The sequence below is a fragment of the Saccopteryx bilineata genome, chromosome 8 (assembly GCF_036850765.1).
Source record: "Saccopteryx bilineata isolate mSacBil1 chromosome 8, mSacBil1_pri_phased_curated, whole genome shotgun sequence".
Classification (NCBI taxonomy): domain Eukaryota; kingdom Metazoa; phylum Chordata; class Mammalia; order Chiroptera; family Emballonuridae; genus Saccopteryx; species Saccopteryx bilineata.
In genome coordinates, this window is record NC_089497.1 from 3,064,406 (window position 1) to 3,090,979 (window position 26,574).

Genomic DNA, 26,574 nt, shown 5'->3' on the forward strand with positions numbered 1-26,574 from the left:
GGGACACGTTTACCTCTGCAACCTACTTTTATACGTAACTTGTCCTTCAACGTTTAACATTTTTAGAAATTTAATCATGTAGCAGGTGCTGCTAATTGACTTCCGGAATGCCAACCTCTTTTTCTCTTTGGTAATAAAACTGTAGCATCATTGGGGCTGACAATGATCCCCATTAAAGGACTAGATTCCTTTATCTTCCTCATTTAAAATGGAGCTGAGAAATTAGCCCTGAATGGTCTCTATCTAGATTTATTTTTACAAGAAATGATAACCCTTGTGTTGGAGCCAAATTATTTGGAATGCTTTTATATTTACACACACACACACACACACACACACACACACAGAGACACGCCCAAGGCTAAATGACAATATATTGATATTTATCCCAAATATCCAGACTAGACTCGGAAACAAGGTCGCCAGTGGTAGTCCACCATTGCCTGGGGGGGTGCCCATGAGCTCCTCAGCTGTCAATCCTGAGGTCCAGGAGACGAGACCACCCCGCTGCCTAGGATGGCTGGTCTGATAGGCGATCCTGAGAAAGTCCATGTTTTTATTGCCTGTTCTTTTGTATCAAGTTACTACCCTCTCGTGGGTCACACCAGGAAGTGTTCGTTCTCTCCCTGTTTGGGTAGGTCAGGAGTCTGGACACGGCTTTGAGGGGTTCTCTGCTTCAGGGTCTCATCTGAGAGCTGGCCCAGGCTGCAGCCCAACCTCAAGGTTCACCTGGAGAAGGACACTGTCCAGGCTCATCAAGGGCGTGAGAGAATCGGTCCCTTATGCGGTGAGAGGCCCCCGCTCTTTGCTGGCTATCGTCCGGAGGCCCTTCTCATTGTCTGGCTGGGTCTTGGCCGGCGGAGGCCACCCTCTTACCTTGCCGCACGGACCTGCCTCCCCAGCACGGCCACTTTCTCGTCATGGCCAGGAAGAGAGAGACTCTCTAGCAAGACATACACAGCGTAATCACTGCAGTGCCAGGCTACCATTTCTGCTGCATTCCACAGGTTCCGAGTGAGTCGCAGGCCCTCCCCACACAATACAGAGGGGACAGCATGCATGCTGGTGTGACTGCACAGGAATAGAGGGGTCAACGGGGCCCTCTCTGGGTCTACCCGCCATGATGCTCTCGGTGCTCTAAGACAGTTACATGGATCCCCCTGACCCCTGGCAAGTCTCTTCTTTCCCCAAATACTTCTTTTTCATGCCTACACTAGTTTTTGTCAAATGTTATTTATTTTGCAACAATGCCTTTGAACTGTACTATCTCCCCAGGAGTTACAGAACCTCACTTGGTGCTGACGCCATCCATGAGTATGAAATATGCTCTTTTCAATGACTTGCACCAAACCAGCACAGATATCATCCAGTTCTGATCTGGGTACTGATCTCTGTTGTTCAAAACGAGTCAGCTAGGGTAAAAGAGGAAATCCCCCCTTAAAGTTGACTGCATCCTTTTAAAAGTCAGTAGCACACGTGTAGTGTGCCCATGAAAAAAATATTCATATACAGTACACATTTTTCTGCTTGACTGTTCCACCACGGTATCGGATACAAAGAAGACATACTTTGTAAGCAAGGTAACTGTGACGCAGCCAAGTTAATCATGAAAGTCAAGTAACATTTACTTTTGTTCCTAAAGAGTAAAAGTCAAGATCTGGAATATTACAAGCATGCAGAGATAGATGTACACATTGTCTAGCGCGGTTTCCAGATTTTGAATCCTTGTGGCTGAATATTTTTTGACCTGTTTTTAATAGAAGAGACTTTGTGACCCTATCTGGAAAATTAGAAACAAAGAATGAGGGAGGCAGAAAAAACCTGGAGGTGTAGAAGTAGAGGGTTGTGCAGCGCGGCTTGGAGAGGGATCAGGAAGGCTGAGCTGAATTCACCGGGGGCCTCAGGGCCAGCGCCTCACTCTCAGGGAAGGGAGCTGTTCCGCATGGGAGGGAGGGAGCCGCTCCACGAGGCAGGGAGGGAGCCGCTCCGCGTGGCAGGGAGGGAGCCGCTCCGCGTGGGAGGGAGGGTGGGAGGGAGCCGCTCCGCGTGGGAGGGAGGAAGGGAGGGAGGGAGCCGCTCCACGAGGCAGGGAGGGAGCCGCTCCGCGAGGCAGGGAGGGAGCCGCTCCGCGTGGCAGGGAGGGAGCCGCTCCGCGTGGGAGGGAGGAAGGGAGGGAGGGAGCCGCTCCGCGTGGGAGGGAGGGAGCCGCTCCGCGAGGCAGGGAGGGAGCCGCTCCGTGGAAGGGAAGGAGCTCACCTCCCCCCTCCCCCCCAGTCTCCTGCTGGGTCCACGAAGACCTGGCCCGAGGCCATATCTGTCCTGTCCGTGTCTACTAGGGCAAGTTGTTTGCCGTCTGGATCTCAAGCTTTCACTCTGAATTAACTTGCTTGGATGGCCACGCAGGGTCATTGATTATATCTGAGCCTCGATTCCTTCATCTGTAAAATTGAGATGAAGATTCATCTGTTTCAGGGCTGGTGTGGAGCCTTCAACGAGATAATGTGCACGGAGTGCAAACCAGTTCCACCGACGATGTGTGATAAAGCAACAAAGGAAGCCCCAGGCACGTGGATGTGTATGCAGGTGTGCTTACTGTTGACGGGCAGGGGCGGTAGGTAGAAAATCCCCCGAGTATTACTTCTGTAGCGACCCTAGCAACATACCTCGCTAGTTTATTTTTCTTGCTGATCCAGTTCCTTAGCATGTATCTCTAAAGCTGATAATAGAGTTTACCTCTTAGATACTATGTATGAAGTACTCAAAACATTTACTGTCATTAAATACTAATTCCTTTCTTATCTGTTTCCAGTCCATTACTAAAATTCAATAAATACCTCTGGACATGAATACTTTTAATTTTAAGTAAAACTTCTTTTTTTTTTTTTTTTGTCCAAAAAATGCACTTAAGATTTGCTAGGGTGGCTCACAGTCTAATCTACCCTTACTATAGTAACGCTTGCTTTCGAGTAAAAATATGAGATGACATTTTTTTGGACAGAAAGTCCCATAAGATGACAAATGAAGAAACTTGTAATGGGGATATTAGGTAATAGTCTACTTTCAAAATTATTCTAAGAACATATTCAGCACTTTTAGGAGAAGCATTTGATTCATTATTTTAAAAGACCCATTGCATAGCCTTATCCCGATTGCTAAAAATGAAAGGCAGAAATTTTATAAGAACCAGAACTTGATTAAATCTGCTCTTCAAAGCTGTTTCTCTATATTACGAAATCTCATTAACATTTTAGACTTTGAAGCTTCTTCATTGGTGTAGACGTATTTTTATCTTCTTCATCTTTGCATGTTAATCAAGTATATAATTTTAAAATCGCTGCATACTGAAATTAAATTATTCCTAACTAAATTCATTTAGAAAAAAAGATGGCACAACATTTTTTATTAGAGATGTTTTCTAGTATGTTTTTGTTTTTATCAATCTGTGCGCAGAATATACCTGAGAGAAAAATTTCATCCTAATTGTTGAGGTTATGGAAGAAATGGGCTCAATACATTGTCCTTGTAAAATTAGCAATGTCTTGAATAAAATGACTATGGTCAACTATGAGAATAAATATGTAAATGTGTGCATGGCTTTTTAGTACTTGGGGTGCCAAAAGGAATCATGAGAAATCTTTTTTTTTTTTCAAATCTTGGAAAATGTTAGAAAAAATAAAGCCACCCCTGAAGAAATAATTAAGCCAAGCAGGAGTTCTCGGAAGCACCTGTTGCAGGCAGAAATTGCACTACATTCGTCCTCAGGAGTCATGAGTTCCATGACTACGAACAGGAGGAAGTGATCAGTTAACCCAGGTCTTCTAAATGGGGGGTTGAGGTTCTTTTTATTTGTTTCTTTATTTTCAGGTGATTATTTTCCTGAAGGAGTGTGAGCTTGCTTCCATCTCGCTGTTGTTCCTACTACTTCCTACCTTGGACGCCAGTGTTGACTTAGACACTAGCCATGAAACCCCGAGGAAGAGCTCCCAACGTTGCATCTTTGTTCTGCAATAAATCAGAGACTGTAGAGTTTGAGTATTTCCTGAGTCCTTATTTAGGCAACATTTTGTAAACAGTCTCCAACCATTCTACCAGAACACCTCATCCATCTTACTTCTCTGTGTATAAAGCATGCTTTTTAGTCATCTGCTAAAATTTGATCGCCCATCAAACATTTGATAAATTGATCACTCCTTGATTCACAAAACAGTGTCCTCCACCAGCAGCCATGCATGGCACCATACTTCTCCTGTTTTCCTCTGTTTCCTAACACACACCATCTTATTCTCCAGAGTCATCAGAATGGACCCAGAGAATAGACAGAACTTTCCGGGGGCTCTCTTTTCTCTCCCTTTGCTGCCTCTGGTAGAGCCAGCTCATCTCTCCCCTTGTTATGATTGATCACCCATGTAATACGGACTCATCCATGTATGTCACCAGGACAGACCCATCCTCTGATCACCAGACCTATATATCCAACGACCGACTCGAAATTCCCACCCCTCTGAGATATGTACTTTCACCTAAAATTTAATATGTCCCAGGATTAAACTCCCGATCTCATAAATACTCTCTGCCCAAATAAAGTGGATAAGAAGGCGGCTAGTTAAGCATTATTTATATATCGTTTCTAATCTAACATTTCCTATCTTAGTGAGTTTGACCATCTTCCATCTCGGCACGTGAGTACAAAGCCTGGGAATTATTACCGTCAACACTATCTTCTCTCCCCTCACGTAGTTATTTCATTATCCAGCTCTAACAAGTTTACGTCGATACTTTTCCTGCTTCTCTACCAGTATCTGCCTAAGGCAAGTGGCTGATTCTGCCCACTCAGTACCCCCTGGTCAGGACGCTTAGAGTCTGCTCTGGTCTCCCTCTCAGCTGTCACACTAGAACAGGTGTCCCCGTCTCAGGACACTAATCCGGTACTGTCATCCTCACCAGATTAGTGACAGCCATTCACTGCTTCCCCATTGTTCTTAGGAAGGTGCCGGAAGTTCTTAGTGTGGCAGATCTCTTGCCGGGTGGTGGTCCCCTTGTGTCACTTCTCTCCTGCTGTCTCCCTGCTCTCCAGTCTCTTCTTACATTTCCTCCTGCCACAGGGCCTTGACATGTACTGTCTTTAACCCTGAGCATTCTTACCAGCCTCCCTCTCTCCTGCATATCTCTGACTCATGCCCCCAGAACTAGTTCAACTACCTTTTCTGCAGGGAAACATGCTCGGATATCCCTGTCTGTCCCCGTGCGTTAGTGAAAAGCTGTCATATCTCCCCCTCCCTTCCTTCTTAACCCTCTCTCATCAGCCCCATTCTGTAACTGTGCCTTTTTATTTATTTATTTATTTTTGGTGATTATTTGAATGAATAATGCAGACCCTGAGCTCTGCAAGGAGAGCGGCCATTTCTGTCGTCACTCTCTCTGCCGTACCCAGAGAGCAGGGTCGCCAACATAAATAATCTAGAAACACTGTTGTCAACATGTAAGGACCCCACCATGTCTAGGCTAACTATAATATTGTTATTTCATGCCTGGACGTTGATTTATTTTTGTCCACCTCCATTTCCTTAATTTACATCACAATTCCACAAGCAGTCACTTTGTGAAGGCGTTTTTGGTCATGGGGACCTTCCACTTGTAGGGCACTTCTCTGAAGAGGCACTCATGCAGCTCCCATGTAGATGATTAAGATGCAATTCTTTCCAACAGCTCCCATTCACCTTCTTTTACGGAAGGCGTTTCAAAGAAAAGGTGCTTTGACTTGCACGACACCCACCGTGTTCAATAGAAATGTAGTACCATTAGCCTGCCTTGTCCTTTCTGGTCCATCAGAGCATGAAATCAGTGGCAACATTAGCTCAAGTGCCATCGCACATTCTTTCCCGCTTCTGTCACTTGCCATCACCTGCCCTTGCCGTTCCATGATGCTATTCTTTCATGCACTTTCTTTCTGCACATTTATGCGAAATGCACACAGCCATTGAGAATCATTAAAGGGTCACTGCTGAGCTGAATAGGATTACAGTAGGAAGAAAAGATATGACAATGTCATGGGGAACAGGATTATCTCCCTGTCCTTTGTCACTCTGCTTATATTCATTCTATTCTCACTGAAACGTAAGGTGACGGACATCCAATAAAAAAGCTTCCAGTGGGCAGCGGGATTCAGTGTTGTGAGGGACAACCCAGTGACTGACCATGGCGTCGCACTCCCAAGGGGACTGGTCCCTGAATGATACCGCCCTGCTGGGCGGGGACAGACATGGAAAGTGATGAGACGTTGAGCAGATTATAAAGAACAAACGGAGGCTAAGAGAAAGAGCTTCAGAGAAAATGAGTAACCTGAAATCCTTCAGATGAGAAACGGAAAAGAAATGTAAGGGACTGAATCACTGAGACCAAGTGATAATTATCAAAGAGAAGGTTAAATAATCAAAAGAATCAAAGAAAGTGGACATTAAAAATAATAAATAAGACTCTCACTGTCTGAGATAAAAACCAACATCCTTAGATTGAAAGGCTCTGCCCAGGACTGAATAGAAGAAATATGTTTATTCATTTATGTATTGAGAAAGGCAGAGAGAGAGAGAGAGAGAGAGAGAGAGAGAGAGAGAGAGAGAAACATTGAGCTGTTCCTCTATGTACCCTGCCTGGGGAGTTGAACCGGCAACCTCCGTGCTCTGAGATGATAATCCAACTATCTGAGCTATCTGGCCAATTAATTTTTATTGATTTTTAGAGAGACAGAGAAGGGGAGGGGGAACGATGCATTCATTTGTTGTTTCATTCATTCATGCATTCATTGGTTGGTTCTCGTGTGTGCCCTGACCGGGGATCGAACCCACAACCTTGTCATTTTGGGATGGTGCTCTTAACCAATTGAGGTAGCCGGCCCAAGCCTGAATAGAATAAATTTAAGTGTATCTCATTACTAGACAAATGTTGGAACAAATGTCAGAGTATTGGATATTTAAGATGAACCCCTAACAATTTTCCAGTGGGCATTAACCAAATTTACTTTTTTTAAAAATGCAAAGTGTATTATCCTCAAAGTTCTTCTTGGTAATGTCAGATGGAAGAGGACAGTCATAAAACACAGTAAAATTCTAAAAAAAAAAAAAAAAGAATTATTACCAAATTTCTAGGGAACAATGGGGTAAAGATAGTCTATTGAATAAATAGTGCTCTTTATACCTTATAGGCGTATAAACTCAAAATGAATTAAAGACTTAAATGTAAAACTCAAAACCATAAAAAGTCTAGAAGAAAATGTAGCCAAAAAATATCTGACATTTCTTATAGCAATATATTTTTTCTGATGTACAGCCATAGACAAGAAAAACAAAAGGAAAAATAAACAAATGTAATTACATTAAACTAAAAAGTTTTTGCATAGCAAAATAAATCATAAAAAATGAAGAGAAAATCTATTAAATGGGAGAACATGTTTGCCAAAGATTGATCTAATAAGGGGTTACTATCCAAAATTCATGAATAACTCATATTGCTCAACACCAAAAACACAAATAATACAATTAATAAATGGGCAGAGGATCATGAATGGACACTTCTCCAAAGAGAACATACTCCTGGCAATGGACATGAAAAAGACATTCAATGTCACTAATAGAGAAATGCAAATTAAAACCTGTCAAAATGGCTATCATCAATAAGTCCAGAAATGACAATGTTGGTGAGGATGCAGAGAAAATTGAACCTTATGAACTGTTGGTAGAAATGCATATTGGTGCAACCACAATGGAAAAACAGTGTGGAGTTTCCTCAAAAGATTAAAAATAGACCTGCCTTATGACATAGTGATTTTACTTCCAGAGAGTTATCTGATGCAATCTAAAACACTAATTCAAAAGAATATTATGCACTCTAATGTTTATTACAGTACTAAATATTTATAAAATAACCACGCTAGCCTGACCAGACGGTAGCACAGTAGATAGCGCATCGGACTGGGACATGGAGGACCCAGGTTTGAAATCTTGAGGTCACCAGCTTGAGCACGGGCTCATCTGGCTTGAGCAAGGTTCACCAGCTTGAGACCAAGGTCGCTGGCTTGAGCAAGGGGTCACTCAGTCTGCTGTAGCCCCCTGGTCAAGGCATATATGAGAACACAATCAATGAACAACTAAGAAGCTGCAATGAAGAATTGATGCTTCTCATCTCTCTCCCTTCCTGTCTGTCTGTCTCTATCTCTCCTCTCTCTGGTCTCTATCACACATACACCCAAAATAACCATGCTATGAAAGCCACCAAAGTGTCCATCAATAGACAAGTGGATAAAAAAAAATGGTGATACATTTATACAATGGAGTATCACCTGACCATGAAAAAGAAGGGAATCTTACCATTTGTGACAGCGTGGCTGGACCTGGAAGGTGTTATGCTCAGTGAAATAAGTCAGTCAGAGAAAGACAAATGCCATATCATTTCACTTATCTGTGGAATCTAAACAAAACAAAATAAATGAACAAAAAACATTGAAACAAAATAGAGACAGAACCGGTGATTTCCAGAGGTGAGGGGTTAGGGTACTACTGAGTGCAGGAGGGGAAGAGGCTAAGGAGCACGGATCGCTAGTTACAGAAGAGTCGTGGGGAGGCAGGCAGAGCACAGGGAATATGGTCAATCATATTGCGATAACTGTGCACAGTGCCCATGAGGGGACCTGGAAATTTCCCGGGAAACACCATGTTAACAGGGCACGATTGCCCAACCCCTAAACTTGCACCTGAAAACAACACACCATAAATAAACAAACAGACTAATTAATTAATTAATAAAAATTAAATAAGATGATGGGCTTGTATGTGTATCTTCAGATAAAGTATTTTAACATTCAATCCCTCATTAGTTCAATGTATCTGCAAAGTATCGAGCATGGTGATTTCCAGAAAGATAATTAAGTCTCAGATCTGTTTTTTTTTTTTAGGATTTGTAATTTAATGACCCATTTGGTGACATACTCAGATTATGATATAACACAGCGCATGTCTGAAATATCATAGAAATAGGCAGTTGGCCTGGGGGTGTCTGTTTTCTCCGAGACGTCTTCGAGGTGGTGATTTCTGAGCAGCTGGGTCCTAGAGCGCAAGTGGGGTGAGGAGAAAGACGATGTCCTCCGCTGAGATCAGCAAGTACAGAGGCCTCCTTGCTCTATTCTATGTCGGGTCAGCGCTCACGGTTCTTTTTCTACTTTCGCGCCTTGGATCAAACAGGTTTCTGTGTTTGCACATGCCAACCCTTCCGCCCTACCTGGGCCCCTGCGTGCCAGTCCCGCAGGGTCACTCGTAGACGCTTCCCGGGGCGGGGGGGGGGGGGGCTCTTCCTGGTGACGTCCCAGATTGAGGAGTTTCTCCTGCCTCCTCTCGTTGTCCCTATGAACGGCTTGTCCTGCTCAAACTGTGCACCTGTCCCGTGACCCGCAGGTGACCGTCTCTTTAAAAAGAAAGATCACGACCAATTCTCCTCGTATCGCCCACTAACGTTTGCCCTGTTCTTGACGGGGTTAAATACAGTACTTCGTTTAGGGACATGGACCTGGAACGCGATCAGGGCCAGCCTGAGAGAGCCCTGTGTGAGTCCAGGGCAGGACGGCAGGGCGGAGGAAGTCGCTGTGGACGCACACGGAGGTTGGTTTGAGCAATCATGCGCAGAAGCAGCGCCACCTCTACCGAAAACCAAAAGTGAGATGCAAGCATTTCCCTTCCCGGGCGTAGCGGTGTTTTCCATTTCGTCAGGGACAAAACACAGAAGAGTTCAAATTCTTTCCGATGGGAAGTTGCTTCTCCACGCGGTAGTATCAGGGGGGCCATGCCCTGTCTCATCCGGGACCCCCAACCGTTCTCTGCAGGTGGCGTTAAATGGCCATTCCCATTTAATCACTTTAGGATCCAAGCTGAGTAGCTTTCACTAACATGATTTTTTTTTAAAATCTATAAATGGTGTCAAGTGTTTGGTTAAATCAGCCCCGAGTACTTATCTGTCTTATTATTGGATAAGATGCATTAAACACACACACACACACACACACACACACAACACTGGGCTTCTTCAGAGTGGAGTGATCTCTCAAATATGTAGTTCGTGTTCATACATTTTATTTCTAATTTTGGAAAGATGTCTGGATACCTCTCAAGAATAAGATTGCAATTGCTGGGGTGACATTTTTAGGCTGACCGAGCAATGCAATCTAATAATTCTCTGAATCAGCTAGCTGAGCAGAGCACTATGCACTTTTACTGAAATACGGGTAGTATATTCAAGAGACATCACATCATTCCTTAATTCAAGGACTACAGTTTACCAAAATAAAAGCGAATGCCCAAGCAAACAGTCCCAAGATTTTGCAAAAAAAAAAAAAAAAAAAAAAAGGAACACCGAGTGCCTGTAATAAATAAATAAAGGCTCTACAAGATACAGAATCCTTGACATTCATCTCACTTATTAAAGAAAAAAAGACTCGGGAATTCATTCTTCATAAATCTTTTAAACAACAACAACAACAAAAAAGAAGAAAAAACACTTAGGGCAATTTTGTCTTCAAAGAAAAAAAAAATTAGGCCGGTAGGCGTTGACCCCATTATTCTGGAAAGTGGAGCTGAAGGGATTCTATTCTCAGCCTCGCTGAGAGCAGGGAGGAGGCAAAGCTGCTCTCAGGAACGAGGTCAAGTGCGTCGCTGGCCAGAAGGCATCTGCCCTCCAGTAGCTGAGAGTGTCACCCGGCACCTGCGATCGGATGGGGCCAGTCCGGCTGGCCTATCCCTCAGACGCCTGGACGCGCTCCTCACCGCAGCACCGCGGAGAAGAGGCCCAAGACGCAGAAGGGCACGCACTGCACGTGTGATCTGGTCCCCACCGCTGTTGGCCCGCCCCAGGGACAAGGGTATTATTCTATTTAGCGCCCATGGCAGGTAAGAAGGATAGTTCTGGAGCGGATCACGCAGCACTGTCCATGATCACACGCCTTTGTCGTGCCGTCCACATCTCAGCGGCACGCGGCAGTTCTGCAGAAGGGCCTTTGCTGACGTTGACATGGGTTCTCAGAGAGGAATTCAGGAGACGCGACGCGAGAGCAAAAGGCGCCGTTCCTCAGATGACTACTAACCGACGACAGAAGCCTCCGTCCTAGCGCCATCTCACCGTGTTTGTTTGCACTGTGAATGCAATGACCAGGGATGAATGACCAGTAGTGACCCCTGCCGTCCTAATGTGTACACTGTCCTCTGACTGGGCCCTCTCTTAGGGTCAGGGGCATGGCATTCTGGTGTATTACGTATTTATTTGTTTCTTTTATTTGTTAAGGACTTTCTATTTTTCCATTGTAATTGGCATCCGATATTGTATTACTTTCAGGTGTACAACCCAATGATTAGACATTGCGTAACTTACTATCTGATCGTCGGGATGAGTCTCTACCCATCCGACACTGACACTGGACACAGTTGTTAGCATGTTACTGACTCTACGCCCTGTGCTGTGCTTGGCGTCCCGGTGACGCCTCTGCAACTACCCATTTGCATGTAACCCTTTTACTTTTCTCACCCAGCCCCTAACCCCACTCCCATCTGGCAAACTTCAAAATGTTCTGTGTCTATGAGTCTGTTTCTGTTCTGCTAGTTTATTTTGTTGTTTTTTTTAGATTCAATTGTTGATATGTGTTTATTGCTACTTTGTTTATATTTTAAATTCTTTCTTTCTTCCTTTCTTTCTTTTCCTCCCTCCCTCCTTTCTTTTCTTTTCTTTTCTTTTCTTTTCTTTTCTTTTCTTTTCTTTTCTTTTCTTTTCTTTTCTTTTCTTTTCTTTTCTTTTCCTTCCTTCCTTCCTTCCTTCCTTCCTTCCTTCCTTCCTTCCTTCCTTCCCTCCCTCCCTCCCTCCCTCCCTCCCTCCCTCCCTCCCTCCTTTCTTTCTTTCTTTCTTTCTTTCTTTCTTTCTTTCTTTCTTTCTTTCTTTCTTTCTTTCTTTCTCTTTTCTTATTTTCCAGGTGAGAGAATAGGTGATAGAGAGACAGACTCCCGCATGTAACTTGACTGGGATCCACCCTGCAACCCCTGTCTGGGGCTGAGGCTTGAATCAGCTGAGCTATGTTTAGTACCTGAGGTGGAGGCTCAGCACCTGGGACCGATGCACTCAAACCAATCGAGCCATGGCTGTGGGAGGAGAAGGAAGAGGGAGAGAAAGAAGCGAGAGGGGGAGGGGTGGAGAAGCAGATGGGTGCTTCTCCTGTGTCCCCTGGCCGGGAATTGAACCCAGGACATCGACACACTGGGCCAATGCTTTACTCCTGAGCCAACTGGCCAGGGCCTTCCTTCTTCTTCTTCTTCTTCTTTTTTTAAAGAAGACTAACATTTCTTTCAGATTACCTTCAATAACTGTTCTCCTTTTTTTTTTTTTTTTGCAAGAAATGGGTCCAGGTTCATTCAGCTTTTTCTGCTTCCATTAGGATTTCTTTACTGATAATATTGATTAATAAAATGGTTGGAAAGGGCCCCAACTCTTCCATCCCCTGTGTCTCTTTGTATCTAGTAACCATTTGCTCCTATTGGTTTCTGCAGAAATGGCAGAAAATGTTTATTTAATGGAATTCCTCAGACATCTGAACTTGGTTGAGGGGAGAGTCTTCAGCGTTTTTGTTGTCTCTGGCTGTCCTCATCCTGCATGAGTCCGGTCCGTGAGACTCCTGGGGGGGCTTCCATTTCCTGGGGTACGTGTTCTGAAGCACGTGCTTCCCCTTGGGGACGTCTTCTCTCCGTGTTTGTTCTGCGTTCGGTGGTGGCAGTTCTCACTGGCTCCGACTATGGCCTGCCTGTCCACACTGCCCTGGCCATCTTCCCTCAGGGGAGTGGTGGCAGAGACGTCAGGGAGGAGAGAGACGGAGCTGAAAAGCAAGTGAGTGGCAGCAAGTGACGTGGCACTGACCTGTAGTTCGTGACAGAGAGGAACTGTTTCCAGTTCCTACGCTGAATAAAAACGCTCTCCACTCTCTGTCATCCTAGCTCTCCAAGAGAAAGTCTTGCCACTTTGAATGCTTCTTGGGAAATACTTTTTTTTTCCTGTACATAAATTTCTGATACACCGACATATTCTATGCAGCATTTTAAAGCATAACCTGACCCTTGCTGGTTGTTTCAGTGGATAGAGCTTCAGCCTGGTGTATGGACTTCCAGGTTCGATCCCTAATGAAAGACACACGTGAAAAGTGACCATCTGCTTCTCTCTCCCTTCTTCCTTCCCCTTCTCTCCCTCTTCCCCTCTTGTAAACAGTGGCTCAATTGGTTCCAGCACTGGCCTCAGGCACTGAGGATAGCATGGTTGGTCCAAGCATCAACCCCAGGTAGGGAATGATGGGTGAATCTCGGTTGGGGCACAGGAGAAAATCTATCTCCCTTCCTCTCACTTAAAAAATAATAAATAAAAAAATAATAATAAAGCATAACATCTTGGTCCCCATCTACCAACCAAGGACATGTCATAAGTCATATTATTACCTTCTCACCTAGGGCACACTGACACCAGTCGTGTTACAATAATACTATATAGAATGATAATAACAAAAAGTCATTTCCATCCTTGGTTAATACCTACAAAGCCCCACACTTGACTGTGCTCGCTGATTCAGAGACCTGCTGTTGGCCTGTGCACACTCGTGGGAAATGAGCCCCCATGGAAAGAGGTGCTGTGGTCTGTCCTCTCGTCTGGGAGAATCAGAGACACGGTGCTAGCCGGGCTTGTTAGGTAGAAAATGCTGGAGCACCCACCAGCTAACACCTTGCTTTGCCTCTCTGGAGGGGCAGGTGACTGTCATATTTCATTCCTCACTTACTGAAAAAATAAATGGCATGTAGATTATTCAAATCTGTATACTGGGTGAGTATTTAGTAGGTCCATGTGAAATGAAAGATTCCCAGAATAATCTTTAGGTATTTGTGGATGCACTCATGGACACACACACACACACACACACACACCACTTCCCAAGATATCTGCCCAAAATGAATGTGCAAAAGGCTTCTTTATAAAGCACAGATTTGAAATCTTTCTCTTCAATTTCAAAGTGCTTGATCAATCTTACTCTTTTTCTCCTGGGAAGAGCAGGTGATATATTCCTAAAGGAGGGGATACATGGTCAATAAATAGGCTTTGCGGACTCCTCTCTTTCTGTGTCTGAGATACTGTAAGGCTATTCCATAGCAAATGTAGAAAGTTAGATTTTTCCTGCCCATTCATTCACTACCTTTAAAAAAAAAAAAAACCTTTGTTTTCTTTATATTTTAGATGATTAAACACAATTGCCAATACACCCTAAATTATGTATCTGCTATTATAGTTAGGCTTTTAATCTTTCAGCAGAGCTTTGATTTACAATGGCCCTTAGTGTTGGTTTAATTTTTTTAATTATTTTATTTATTGATTTTAGAAAAAGAGAGAGAGACAGATAAAGGCAGGAGGGAGAAGCAGGGTGCATCAACTCACAGTTGCTTCCTGAATGTGCCTTGACCAGGCAAACCCAGAGTTTTGAATCGGTGACCTCAACATTCCAGGTCCACGCTTTATTCACTGCGCCACCACAGGTCAGGCGGTGTTGGTTTAATTAACACTTACAAACCTTGAAAACTATAGAAACATTGTAGCCCCTTAGGCAGCTCGACACTGAAAACACAAGTTGTTATTTGAGCAGGAAACATATTGGAACAGCATTCTCTGTACCTCTGAGGATCCCTGTGGTCCCTGTGGGGCTGGTCTATCACTCACGGCAGGTTTCTCTGAGTCAGAACCATTTTTTTTCTAAACAGGTATATATTACGTATTGATCTGGGAAGCTTTTATCATTCCTAGAAAGTAAATAAACAGAACCAGCATACCTTTAAAAAATGACAATAGTTGACCACATGTATGCCACGGTGTCCAAACCCCCATCGACTGAGGTCATTATCTGATGTTGCAGGCCCATGGAGTGTACTGCTCCTGATTTGAGTGTGCAAACATGTTGTGTTAGAGTCCATAATGGTAGCTTGAAAACCAGCATTTGAGACACCATGCTCTGTCAAAAATATTACGGTGGGTGTAAAGAGAAATCCTGAGATCAAGTGCTTCCTTGCTGAGACAGCAGACTTCTTTAAATGAGCACACGGCTTCTTCCAGTTCCAATGCTTCTGTCCCTGTTGCCAAGGTAAGTCACTGAGTCTTGGCTTGTTCACTGTTCAAATATAGTCATATATTGGAAAGATACTTCGTTTATTTTTTCAGGCATTCTAAGTGGATGTTAATGGTGTCAGCAATTTGTAATGAAAGATTTCAAGCACCACGATAGAGATCTGTTTTCTTCGCATGTTAACATGAAGAAAAGAAAACTCTCTGCCCTCTCTTATGTTGTAACTGGTAGTTAGTTTCCTGTTTCTCCAATGAAATATTATTTGCACTGTCTATTACATCTACTAATTAGAAAGCACAGAAGGACTGTATCTCTTTGCTAAAGGAATTCAAATACATGAAAGAACAAAAATGTCAATGTATAAACAACTGGAATAGAGAATTTTATATTCAACAAAAGGGACTGAGAAAGAAAAAAATGTAGAGGCACAGAGAAGAGCATGGTGGTGACCAGAGGGAAGGAGGGTGGGGAGGAAGAAGAGGGTGAGGGGACAGGTGGTGATGGAGGAGACGGGACTTGGGGTGGTGAACACACAAGACAATTGACATACAATACATGGTAGAATGGTGAACCCAAACCTATATAATTTTATTAAACCATGCCACCCCAATACTCTAATCATATTTTTGAATAATTGAAATATGTTCCTGAGAAATGACTTTTGTATCCATATCATATACAGAAAAGTTTTATAGGATTTGAGGGGGAAAGTTAAAATTATCTACTGATGTCATTGTTGTCCTGGTTAAACTTTCACCAGCAGACTGAGATGGTTAGTGAAAAATTAAATGACAGTCTTAGCACATACACACACATAACACACACACACGACATACACACACACACACATACGCATTAAAGATTGGTGATTTTCTCCCCATAATCCTCCATTTCACACTTAACCCTTGTAGCACAGCCACCTATTTTGGTTATACTGACCTAACTCCAGCTGCCCGATCCGCAGGGGCTCAACTCAATGAGTCATCTATTCGCTGAGGAGTCCTCACTGGCCTCATTGATTGGTTCAGGGGAGGGGTCATCACCTCTGTGTGTTGGTCCAATCAGAGCAAAGCCCAGACACATCACTCAGTGATGGCATTGGTGGTGAGTGGGACTTCTTCTTTTACTTGTTTTATTTTTTTGGTGACAGAGACAGGGAGAGAGTCAGAGAGAGGGACAGACAGGGACAGATAGACAGGAAAGGAGAGAGATGAGAAGCATCAGTTCTTCCTTGCCGCACCTTAGTTGTTCATCGATTGCTTTCTCACATGTGCCTTGACCGTGGGGCTACAGCAGACTGAGTGACCCCTTGCTCAAGCCAGTGACCTTGGGCTCAAGCTGGTGAGCTTTGCTCAAACCAGATGAGCCCGCGCTCAAGCTGGCAACCTCGGGGTTTCGAACCTGGGTTCTCCATGTCCCAGTCCGACGCTCTATCCGCCGCACCACTGCCTGGTCAGGTGGTACTTCTTTTAAAATGCATGTGATGCCTGATCAGGTGGTGGCACAGTGGATAGAGCGTCAGACTGGGATGCGGAAGGACCCAGGTTCGAGACCCCGAGGTCGCCAGCTTGAGCGCGGGCTCATCTGGCTTAAGCCAAAAAAAGCTCACCAGCTTGGACCCAAGGTCGCTGGCTCGAGCAAGGGGTTACTAGGTCTGCTGAAGGCTCGCGGTCAAGGCACATATGAGAAAGCAATCGATGAACAACTAAGGAGTCCCAACGAAAAACTGATGGTTGATGCTTCTCATCTCTCTCCGTTCCTGTCTGTCTGTCCCTATCTATCCCTCTCTCTGACTCTCTTCTGTCCCTGTAAAAAAATAATAAATAAAATGAGTGTGATGCAGAGATGGATTTGAAGCTGCATCAAGCTCTAAGTGTCCCAGAGTAAAGGGGAGGAGGATGTGGACATGCAGAGACCAGAACCAGGGAAAGTAGATCTGGCCTCTGATCAAAAATCATGCTTTAGGCCCTGGCCGGTTGGTTCAGCGGTAGAGCGTCGGCCTGGCATGCGGGGGACCCGGGTTCGATTCCCGGCCAGGGCACATAGGAGAAGCGCCCATTTGCTTCTCCACCCCCCCCCTCTGTCTCTCTCTTCCCCTCCTGCAGCCAAGGCTCCGTTGGAGCATAGATGGCCCGGGCGCTGGGGATGGCTCCTTGGCCTCTGCCCCAGGCGCTAGAGTGGCTCTGGTTGCGGCAGAGCGACGCCCCGGAGGGGCAGAGCGTCACCCCCTGGTGGGCAGAGCGTGGCCCCTGGTGGGCGTGCCGGGTGGATCCCGGTCGGGCGCATGCGGGAGTCTGTCTGACTGTCTCTCCCCGTTTCCAGCTTCAGAAAAATACAAAAACCAAAAAAACTCAAAAATCATGCTTCAAACTTCCGCGGCCACTGCCCGATGTCCCTGGATTTCTCCATACAGGGCGAGTCAGACTTTCTGTTACCTGTGATTGAAAGTATCTCAGATTGTGAAATCTTATAAACCGTTTCCTGGTTTGCCCTGTTATCCCAGTGCCTGGGTGGGGAGAGTGTTCCACGTCACCGCTGGCTCTCGGTCAGATTTCTCCGTTCCATCTGGCGATGGGAGAGGGTGGCCATCTGCACCCACGCCAGGCTGCCCTCCCACGGCGCTCCCTCTGCAGTTAAACCGTCTGGATGCAGCAGGCGCTTCATTCCTGTCAGACGAGCGAGAGCTCAGTGTGAGCCCTACGCTTGAGAGCAATTTTAAAGAGACTGAACAGGAATTCCAAACAAAAAGCCATTTTACATGGGCAAAGATTAATAATAGTAACAAAAGGCACTATCTGCTAGACACATACAACACGTCATGGACTTGATATGTGTTACCTTATGTCTAATTCTTTTTGGTTTTTGTTTAGTGAGAAGAGGGGAAACAGTGAGGCAGACTCCCTCATGCACTCCGACCACCAGGATTTACCCAGCAACCCCTGTGGATGAGGTCGGAGCTATTTTTACTGCCTGAGGTGGATGCTTGGATCATCAGAGCTATCCTCAGGGCCAGGGGCCATGTTTGAACCAATCGAGCCACTGGCTGCAGGAGGGGAAGAGGGAGAGAAGGGGGAGAGGGAAGGGTGGAGAAGCAGATAGCCGCTTCTCATGTGTGCCCTGACCGGAGATCAATCGCAGGACATCCACACCCTGGGCCAGTGCTCTAGCCACTGAGCCACCAGCCAGGGCGTGACTAATTCTTATGACAACTCTATGAGGTCTACTTTATTATCGTCAGCTCAGAGTGAACCAAATTGAGACAGGGAATTTGATCACGGGTTGGATTTATGTAGCTAAGGAAGCGGAGTGTTATAAATAAAAGACACATCCTTTTAGGTCCGAAAGCTGCCGTGCATTTCATCCATCGAAACGCTCTCTCTCTCTCACAAATTTATTGCCACCAAAATTCACGGAGACCTTGTAAATCCTAGACACCGTATCAGAGCGTGAGAGCTGCACACATCATCCAATTCCATCTCCTGAGAGCCGGGGCATCCCGTCGACAGACGGAAGAGGCGCCGTGTGAGTACCCGTGAAAAATTACAGTTCGCTGTAAGGCCAGATGTAGAGAGGGGAGAAATAGAAGAGTTTCTGATCAGGCACATAAATTTCAATTCTGAAATCACGGAGTGTTGCAGTGACAGGTTCCTGCGAGCCCCTATCGGGAAGAGAAGAGATATTGCTCTAGCCACGGGAGAGGCGGGAGGCCGGTGTGGGCTCCGTCCGGCGTGTTTGTGAGTTCACGCCTGGAGGCAGCTCCTGGATGCTGAGCCTGTAGAGAAGCAGACCCGAGACTGGGGGGGGGGGGCGGGGGGGGCTGGTGGAAGGTATGTAGCGAGAACAGAGACGAGGATGAAAAGATAGAACCGGGTTGACTCGGTCCGGAGTCCGCACATGGAGGTCCGTGGACTGGCATCAGTCTGGATGCGTGTTTAATGTGACTTAGAGATGTTTCTGCCAACATTTAAATGGTTACAGTCTTGGTCTGTGAGCTGCAGCTCCTCAAGTCTCCACCACTCCCTCCTTCGTGAGGGCAGAGAGCCCCCCTCAGCTGCTGGGTACCCCGACCCGCGCCTGACCGGGACCCTGAAGAAACTGAACATTTTTCTGTGAAATGGTTCTGGGGGACATAGAAGTAACGAGATCTCAACTGCTACGGCATAGGTGATTCCCGTGGTAGACTAGGTACAAATATCGATCGACTAACGACCTATGCAACTTACGACCATTCGACTTTACGACCACAATGGGTCTGGCAGCGCAAGCGTTGCCCAGCTGGGCGTAGGACAGTGCGGACCAGCTTCCGGCAGCACTACCATCTCCGCGTGCACCACTTCAACTGTCATCCCAGACTCGGCACAGCAATCTGTGTTTTGTGTCTTGGATATTTTTTATCAAACCGCTCCCAAGGTGTGCCTGCACCATGACAGTCAATTACCAAGAGGAAATTGTCTTTGCAAATATTAAACCAGTTGTACTGGTAATGCAGTGTTTTACTTAAACCTGACGAATATAAAAATAAGAAACAAAATGGTGTAGAGATGATACAAATGGCATAAAATGAACAAAGAAAATTATGATATATAACAATAATGAAAGAAAATTATGATAAAATATGACTGAAAGATTTTTTATAACATCATTTCACAGTACTGTACACTGTACATATAGCCTACTCAACTTACGTCCAAATCGTGTTACGACCGGTCTGTCAGAACCAATCGTGGTCGTAAGTCGAGCAGTAGCTGTAACAGTGCTGTCAAAGAATGTAGGGTTGCTAACTGCCTTCACACAGAGGAGGCTGGTTGAGAGGGTAGTACCATCATACAGGTTCCGTTTTAACAAATGAAAATGCCGTGATCTAGACAGGTGACATCAGAGGGGGAAATAGAAGACTAATTCCAGAATTCAGCAGAGTAGCTCGAACTAGACTTTCTGTGGGTGTAGTAAGAGAGTTCATCAAATAACTGCAAATCACTGAGAGGACCCCTCCACGGGCAGATGGGTGCGTCCACAGAACACCACAAATGACTTTTGATGTACTAATAAAGATATCTCCGACAGGTGACACGGATTCCATCAATGGCTCTTAATTTCTGGAATCAAAGCGAATGTGTTCGTTCACATACTGGAGTGTGGGGGTAGCTTAGGACTTAAAACAGCCCCAAGAGAGGAGCAGTCTCTGCCCCCGGGAGTCAGGCTGGGAATGTTTATATTTAGAGTAAACTGCTCTTGGAGGTAGATAAGTTCTTTGATGTCTCTGTTGTTTTTACACAGAGAAGGCAAACGTGGGGGAAGTTTTCACTCAGGTCCAGACTCAGACAGGAAACGAATTCAGTCACCTCATATGAGATGTGGTTTGGAGCAGGAATCCGAGTGTGATGTGTCCTCCACGCACTAAACCTCTCACGCGGAAGCAGTGGAAGCAAGGATCGTCCCCTGCACGGGGGACAGTCAGCACCCTGTGTGCCCGCACCATGACAGTCAGCACCCTGTGTCCCCTGCACCGGGGACAGTCAGCACCCTGTGTGCCCACACCGGGGACAGTCAGCACCCTGTGTGCCCGCACCATGACAGTCAGCACCCTGTGTGCCCGCACCGGGGACAGTCAGCACCCTGTGTGCCCGCACCATGACAGTCAGCACCCTGTGTCCCCTGCACCGGGGACAGTCAGCACCCTGTGTGCCCACACCGGGGACAGTCAGCACCCTGTGTGCCCGCACCATGACAGTCAGCACCCTGTGTGCCCGCACCGGGGACAGTCAGCACCCTGTGTGCCCGCACCGGGGACAGTCAGCACCCTGTGTGCCCGCACCATGACAGTCAGCACCCTGTGTGCCCGCACCAGGACAGTCAGCACCCTGTGTGCCCGCACCAGGACAGTCAGCACCCTGTGTCCCTTGCACCGGGGACAGTCAGCAAGCACCCTGTGTGCCTGCACCATGACAGTCAGCACCCTGTGTGCCCGCACCAGGACAGTCAGCACCCTGTGTCCCCTGCACCGGGGACAGTCAGCACCCTGTGTGCCCGCACCATGACAGTCAGCACCCTGTGTGCCCGCACCATGACAGTCAGCACCCTGTGTGCCTGCACCAGGACAGTCAGCACCCTGTGTGCCCGCACCATGACAGTCAGCACCCTGTGTCCCCTGCACCGGGGACAGTCAGCACCCTGTGTCCCCTGCACCGGGGACAGTCAGCACCCTGTGTGCCCGCACCATGACAGTCAGCACCCTGTGTCCCCCGCACCGGGGACAGTCAGCACCCTGTGTCCCCCGCACCGGGGACAGTCAGCACCCTGTGTGCCCGCACCGGGACAGTCAGCACCCTGTGTGCCCGCACCGGGGACAGTCAGCACCCTGTGTGCCCGCACCGGGGACAGTCAGCACCCTGTGTCCCCCGCACCGGGGACAGTCAGCACCCTGTGTGCCCGCACCATGACAGTCAGCACCCTGTGTGCCCGCACCGGGGACAGTCAGCACCCTGTGTGCCCACACCGGGGACAGTCAGCACCCTGTGTGCCCGCACCATGACAGTCAGCACCCTGTGTGCCCGCACCGGGGACAGTCAGCACCCTGTGTGCCCGCACCGGGGACAGTCAGCACCCTGTGTGCCCGCACCATGACAGTCAGCACCCTGTGTGCCCGCACCGGGGACAGTCAGCACCCAGTGTGCCCGCACCGGGGACAGTCAGCACCCAGTGTGCCCGCACCGGGGACAGTCAGCACCCTGTGTGCCCGCACCGGGGACAGTCAGCACCCTGTGTGCCCGCACCATGACAGTCAGCACCCTGTGTGCCCGCACCGGGGACAGTCAGCACCCTGTGTGCCCGCACCGGGGACAGTCAGCACCCAGTGTGCCCGCACCGGGGACAGTCAGCACCCTGTGTGCCCGCACCGGGGACAGTCAGCACCCTGTGTGCCCGCACCGGGGACAGTCAGCACCCTGTGTGCCCGTACCGGGACAGTCAGCACCCTGTGTGCCCGCACCGAGACAGTCAGCACCCTGTGTGCCCGTACCGGGACAGTCAGCACCCTGTGTGCCCGCACCGGGACAGTCAGCACCCTGTGTGCCCGTACCGGGACAGTCAGCACCCTGTGTGCCCGCACCGGGACAGTCAGCACCCTGTGTGCCCGTACCAGGACAGTGAGCACCCAGTGTGCCTGCACCATGACACTCAGCACCCTGTGTGCCCGCACCGGGCCATTCGGGCACCTTCTGTACCTGAAACCGGGTCTGTGCGCCCTGACCGCATCATCCGGCTGCTGCATCTGTCCCCGAGATGAGGTCGACCCGGCCGCCGGTGCAGGTCCCCGCGGACACCGAGCTGAGGAAGACATGGGTATTCTTGGGCCAGGACGCACACCCTCCACCGTGTCACAGGTATCAAAGTGGGCACCTCAGCAGGTGAGGACACCCTGCACAGACACGGGGAAGCCTCGGCCCAGGCCACAGACCTCAGCGGATCTGCAGAGCTGTCAGCGAGCCCTATGATTTCCTTTCAGCTCCAGCTCTACCCACATGAGCGTCTAGACGGATGGGGGTCAAGGTTAAGAGCATGCACAGAACACAAGCAGGTGGCCCAATGGCACCACTGGAGGCCAGAGTCCCTGCAAAGTAGCGCCAGAACTGGGTTCTCCGGTCCACGCCACCCAGGAAGACCCATCTGAATGTATGTTTGAAGGCACCATTGAGAACCTGGGTGGAGAGGTATCTGGTGACACTGGTCAGTTACCACACCACCAGGACAGGAATCCCTGGGGCTCGTTATGCAAAGTGAGATAACCCGGGAACCCGGTGGACACAATAAACTGAGGCACAAAATAGAAACAGAGGCAGGGCCGCCGGGAACAGCTGGGCAGAAGAAGGCGTGTGATGTCTGAGTGTAAATCTCCCTTTGACGAGGTCGTCTGCTGAGGTTGGACCACCCTGGGCGATGTCTCTCGCTTACCTCAGCCATTAGGGGCTTTCATCCCATCTGCAAAAATTCTTTTTTCCCAGAGAAGGTAAACACAATGACGGAAATGGTGTGCTTGTATAGCCACAGTTCCTACCACACTCCAGAGAGGCCAGGTACACAAAGTGTGTGATAATAGATCAGGGTGTGGGACCCGGGGCCGCCGAGCACCCTGCACCCCCCCCCCCACCCGCCAAACCCAACCGGACTCCCGTTAGGGACGCACGTCTCACACGGTTTCTCAGCGCTTTGATTCGCATGCTTCCTTCTCTCCAAACGGATTCCTTTTTCTCAAATGTGGCTGTGTAAAGATACAGTTTTCAAAATTCAATATTTAGCACAAACAGCATCCTAGAGAGGAAGCTGCTCCTCCGGATAGCTCAGCCTTTCTGAGCGGTGTGCTGACTCTGCTTGTGCCGTGCGCCGCTGAGGGAGCCCACACGCAGCGTGGAACCAAAATACCACGTGCCGGAGGGCGTGGCATAAAATAAAGCTGAACTACTGTCTGGACACGTTGGTTTCGGGTTTATATGCACACACGGTGTGAATTGATTTTATTACTGTGGGTTGCAGTGAAACAGAGTGGGACCAAGATCACTTCAGCAAATCTCTGATGCCCGTGGTCATTTCTACCGCGAGTTACAGCCCCCGTGTCTCACACCTGTTCTGTATGAGTCAGCCCGTCGCAGAGGGACTGTGTCTCTTTTGTCTGTGTATCTCCCTCCCACCGGGGCTTATGCAATGACTCCAGTGACTCACACATACTAGGAATGCGTTAGGAATCTGTAGAACAAATGGACGTAAAGGTTGCGTTGAATAATTTCAATTTTATTTCCAAACAAATAATTAAGTGAAAGGTAAATATTATCTCCCCAAGGTTTTATCATTTTATATAAAAATTCTTTATTACTTAGACACCAGGAAAACTTTTATTAATAAAAAAATTATTGAAAATCTTTAGGTGTTGGCCATGTATAGACATCCAAGTGATTCATTAAAAATTTTCCCCAGGTAAATAATGGATTTCTGAAAAAAAACCCAACACAATTTCATCTTAATTCAACAGATATTTATTAAGGATTACTCAGTTCTGGGGGCCCACAGTGTGGTAAGCCCCCTGACCTTGGGGAGACTGCGGTCTACTGGGAGAGGCGGTCCACCCATCAATTAAAGGGCTGCTCTGTGACCCCCCTATCGAAGGCAGACTTCTCCAACAGAGCGTTACTGAGAGGACCTCCCGGCAGAGGCAGCCAGCAAAGATTACTCTGAGCAGGAGGTCAAGAACTTAAGAATTTGGGCATTGGAAGATATTTTAATCTAGGACCAGTATATACAACATGCACAGGTAATTTACTGTGCAATCATGTGATTAGGTCTTGGTAGGAAATATTAATTACTCACTAGTATTTCTCATATTAATCAAGAGCATACAGAGATATTCAATGAATATTACCTCATGATATATGAATATGTACACTTATGTAATTATTGAGGACCAAAAATTTATAAAAATATATACTTTATATATATATATATAAAGTTTGATTACATATGTTCATCTTTCGATCTTCTACTCAAATTTGAAAATACTAATAGATGTTAAGTTTATTTTTTTCCTGTGTATTCAATAATATAAATATAATTCTGTTTTATTTATTAACTGACATCAACTGTTCAATTTAAAGAATTTTAATTTGGAAGACACCAACTCAATGTCAGTCTTCTGCCTGAAACCTTCTTCAGTTCTTCATGTTCTAACTGAAAGTGTGCCCTTATCAAAAGCCAGGAAGAGTAAAAATAAAATCAACAAACCCACAAATAGTGTTTAGTAAGAATTTATTGTACATATAAGAACAGCTCCAGAACTGAGAACCCTTATTTTCAAAAATTGACTTGACGTCTAGAGGCATGAAGTTACTGGATGGATCGTAACATGGAAATGAGGAAGTGCACTTTTACAATGAGTGGTTATTACAGAGGGCTTCCAGACAGCACGAGATTGGTTAAAAGTGAGTATTTTATACCATTTTTAAGAAGACGACAAGTTCCTATCAAAATTGTCAGAGGTATTTCCAAGAAATAGCCTAAGTTAAGTTTGGTTATGTTGATGGAACAAGCTAGATTAGTTTTGCTTAAGTTTCTTAAATTGTTTTTTCTGCTCAGGGAATTCTCAAATCTGGGCTCCATTTTGGATTTAATTTTAACGCTATGGCTGAATAGACAGAGTTAATAAAATTTTTTAAAACCTGCACTGGGAAAAGAGGAGACTTTGATCTAAGTGGATATATGCTCTGTCGGTCATATTTTCCTGTCATAATATATTCAATAATTTAAAGATTACATTTCCAATTATTTTACTCCTATTTTTTCCCCCAAAGTAAAAGCTGTTCTCCCTGAAGAAATAACTCAAACTCAGAAATTGCAAATATTCAGAAACCTCAACAAATAATGTCGTGCACTTTAAAAACAAACCCTTTCTTCCTCAGGTTAGAATGCTTATGTAAATATCTTAAAAGGAGGTTTCTAAGTGAAATAATTATGAACAGTAGGTATGTGGTACAGCATTAACATGCTATTTACTTGTATACTTCTCTGATTATATCCTTGTTTTCGGTTTAATACTGGAAGGAACTTCAGTGCATCAAGATAAGAAATTGTTGGCTTCCACTGTCTTTTAGAAGGTAGAGCATCCTGTTTTCCTACTTAGAGACTTTTAATGCCTGTTGAATGCACACAACTCAGCCTGGGACCAGAGCATCTTCAGAACGACTCCAGTATCCCATGTCAGCCTCCCTGCCCACGGTCCCCTGCAGAGACCCTGCTGCTTATCACACAGAAAGTCCCGCCTTTCTCTGAGTGTGACTCCTCCACTCCAGGGCTCTTAATTCTGGTTCCTGTGCTCCTGAAATTTCTTACCTTTCCAACTGGTTTAATTGAACCCATTCTTCAAAGTCCAGGAAAATACAGTCATTTCTGGGAGGACTCTGGATTCCTTTGAAAGAGTATAATCTTTTCCTCTTTCATGTTCTGTAGAAATCTATTCTGCCCTCTGCTAGGGCAACTGTCATTTTCTGACATGTTATTATTTTTCTGTATTTATCACCCCTCCACTCCTAGACTGTTATTCACAGTTTCTTCGTCTTTACAGACCAAGTGTGCTTGGCGGATCTTCTCTGACAACTGTTCTTTAATCGTGGCTCTGGGAAAACATCATCTATGTTTTGATTTGCAAGTTTAAAAATATATTTGAGACACTTTGTTCTCGTGCATTATTTAAACTTACACTTGTGCTTAAAGAAGTGGCTCTGATTTTAGCCAATTACGTTGAAATATTGCCAATCTCCACCCCAAGGTCACTGGCAGATAATCTTCCTTTCTCTGGGCTCCTGTTAGTGCTTTGCCTCAGGCAATTACAGAGTTTACGTGTGACAAAAAGAGAAAGCACCTTCTATGTT